The sequence below is a fragment of the Pteropus alecto genome, unplaced genomic scaffold (assembly GCF_000325575.1).
Source record: "Pteropus alecto unplaced genomic scaffold, ASM32557v1 scaffold125, whole genome shotgun sequence".
Lineage (NCBI taxonomy): Eukaryota > Metazoa > Chordata > Mammalia > Chiroptera > Pteropodidae > Pteropus > Pteropus alecto.
The window spans coordinates 2,862,020-2,865,520 of record NW_006436888.1 but is presented as its reverse complement, the minus strand read 5'-3'; positions in this window follow the sequence as shown (position 1 = coordinate 2,865,520).

Sequence of the window (3,501 nt, the reverse complement as noted above, 5' to 3'; positions counted from 1 at the left end):
ATGATAGAAGAGAGAGGCTTCAGGGAAAAGCGTGTTTGGTCTCGAAAGCACCTGTGGCCAGGAGAGTGCAGTCCCAGAGGGGGCTGTGGCCTGATCTAAGACACTCTTTGCCTTGAGTTTGTGTCCTGGGCTGAATTCAGCTCAACGGGCACCGCTTGGTCTCAGCTTCTGGGTCAGGGCTCTGCTCAGTGCTGGGGCATATGATACATGACTCCTGCAAGGAGGTGATCAGAAAGACCCGGAAGGACGCTGTTCTGTACAAGAGATAGTTCCTTGTCCGGTTTGCAGGACCATTTTATTCTTCCAAGGAAAACAGGCTGGGTGGGGGTGGGTCACCATTGCTGAAAATTCTGCATCACTTCTTTGTCTTCTTACTTGCTTTTAAGACCGAGGTGCTGGGACATGGTTGTGTGTTCTGTCTAGCTGTGTGTGAACCAGCATGCGAGTGTGTGTGGTGGGGGTGGAGGGTGGAGAGCCATGGGGTTTTTTCAATTTACATTTTTCGAATAGTTTTCTCCTCTGCTCTCCCAAGAGGCAGCATGCGGAGTGGAATAAGCATTTGACCTTTGTGAAATGTTGGTGGAGTGAGCCAGACAGACAGGGGGAGCGTTTGGTGGAGAGTCGGCGGCAGCTCAAAGCAGGAATTCAAGTTTCATCTCTTCCAGTTTTCAGTCCATAAACTGGAGGAAGTGAGGAGGGGCAGGCGGCAAAATAGAGGGAGCTTCCAGGTCACGGTCCCGGCGACCACTTTACTTCCTTGGCAACCAGCTGCCAGGAGCTCTACTCTGGACACCTCTCAGCCAGAAATATTCTACCTGGGGTTTCCGGTCAGGCGAAGCCTCTGGGGATCCAGGGCCAAGGCAGCCAGGCAGGGGCTGGTCTCAGGAGCACAAGGCAGTGGAACTGAGGCACCGAGAGGTTACTAAGTGGCCGGGACTCAAACCCAGCCCCCGTCACCCCTGCGATGTTTGCGGCCACTTTGACCACATTGCCTCTCGGTCAAGGTGTTCAGCAAGTATTCGTCAGAGCTGGATGTCAGGTGTGCAGCTCGTGCCAGAGTCGAGTTTTCCTCTCGGGGGAGAAGTTCTGTCCACAGACAGGGCAGTAACTTAGGGACTTGAGTTTGCCCTCCTCGTCTCACTGCTCCTCCCCCTCCATAAAACCCCCACATTTTTCTGTGTCTTGATTATACGTTTGGTTTAGAGACCACACTGCTGAAACTCCCCAAGTGAAATAAGGGTGTTTTTCTAATCGGTTTGTTCATGTTTAGTCTTAAAGTTTGTAGCCTGATGGGAATGGGGACAGGGCTGTGGGGGCCCCCATTGGCCGCCTCCTTAGAAGTCTCAGAATCTGTGACTGCAGAGGTCTTTGGAGACAGGACAGACCACTCTGGATGCCCTTGGCCTTTTGAACAGACTGGGGGCCTAGAGGACAGGGATGGAAGGAACAGCCCAGGAGGCGGTGTTGTACCCACGAGTCTGCTGGGGTGGATGGGAAGGGGCCGGGGAAGGGCTGAGGTGGGAACTGGGCCCAGACTCCCTGGGTGACTTACCAGAGGGCGATTCCTTGGGCCTTGGGTCGACTGCCTTTAATGGAGACAATAAAACCCACCTCCCCAGAGGGTCGGGATGGTAAACATAATAAAAGTGAGAGCACTTGAAAGAAAAAACAAAACAAAACACTATATTTAGCTTAACTATCAGCCCAAAGCGTAGCCTTCTGCATATGAAAATGGCATCTTGTCCCCAGCTGGGCAGAGGGCCTCCAGCCAGCCTTGCCAGCTGGTGTAGTCCTGTGCTTCCTTTTGAGGTACATTGTTAGGATTTGGGATGGGGGGCCCCATGGCACGTTGCAGAACAGCATCCTGGGATGAAATATTGCAGGCGGTGCTAGGCAGCCTGGGTGACTGTGGCCCGTGACTTCCTAGGTGTGGCCCCTTGGGACTTCCTTAGTCTTTGTTCTGTAGTTTCCTCACCTGTAAAGCAGGCATCTCACCTGGCGTGGCTGGGGGCCGCACAGGGCTGCACAGGTCGTGTGCCCAGCACACAGAGCATCCCCCCCCGTCCCAAGAATGGCAAGCATGGCTCCAGGCTCTCTAGCTGCAGGTGGTTGAAATCCCATCAGGCTGGAGACCTAGTAGGGTTTCCTGTGGCCCAGGCTTGCTCTTTCTCAGCCCAAGGTAATTTTTCAATTAACTCGATTGGCTGGAAACCGGGGCGCCCTTGGAGTGTGGGAAAACGTTCCAGGCCGGAAGGGCCCTCCTCTCTGCCCCCGCTGGCTCGGGGCTTGGCTTCCAAAGGGAGGATCTAGTTTCACATCAGGACACCAGGATGTGATCCCAGTGCCCCTCTGAAAAATCCCAGATGGCGCCTTCTGGAAGCCCCAGTGGGCTCCGCGCTGGCGGCCAGCCTGCCCGCCCTCCCTCCCCACCCCTGGCAGGCTCCCCGACCGGGCTCCAGCGGTGAGAGCCTGGAACAGTGCTCTCCTTACTGACTTTATTGCTAAACAGTTTAGAGAGGCATCCCTGCCAGTTTTCATAAGTGAAACATTTCAAGTATGCAAAGCATATTTTACTTCTTTCTGGAGCAGCTGCTCAGTTGGGCTAGAGCATAATCAGGAGTGAGTTATATGGATCGCTGAGCTGCCCTGCAGGCTTCATGGCCTCGGGCACCTCCCAGCAAGTGACCAGCAGGATGGACTTGGGCGGCTGGCGCCCAGGACACCCTCTTCCTTTCTCGCCTCCGTGGGGCCAGGCATCCTCTGTGGTGGCATCAGAGCCGCTGCCAGTGTTTGCTGAGGTGCTTATGCGGTTCCAGATCTCTTTATTGTCACAGAACGTCACAGCAGCCTTGGGAGACGGATACTATCAGCTCCCCAAAAAAGGAAAGAGAAGTGACCTGCTGGGGTCAAACAGCACCTAAAGACAGAGCCAGGATCTGACCCAGGCACCTTGTTCCAGATCCGCTATTCTTAACCATCAGTGTCACCTTTTATAGGTGAGGAAGTGGTAGGGCTTCGAGGTAATACCACAGACGGAATCAACCATTCCTGGTTCCCATTCTGAAGCCACATTTGAGACAGGGAGTCCAGGTCTGCCATTTGTTTGCACTTGGTTTAAATTCTTCTGAAATCTCAGATCCATTCGTGATAGAGATCTGAAAATGTGAGAATTTCAGACTCCCAGCCCTGGCGCGATGACGAGGTTGAGGACAGCCATCGACTGGGCTCTGATCGCCCACTTCTGTTCCCTGCCTAATTGTTTACATCTGCGGGGGCCTGCGGCATGCCTGACACATTTCAATGCATTTAACCCCTGAGTTGGTGTCTGAGACAGACTGAGCAGAATGTTCCAGCCAAAGTATGTTTCCAGTTTGGCCTCCAGGTCATAGTAGCCGGTGGCCTGGCAGTCAAGGTTGTGAATTCCAGACACATTCCTTTGGGCCTCAGTTTGTCTGTCTATAAAACGGGGATAGATGTCTTTCTTCCCCGATGCTTTTTAAG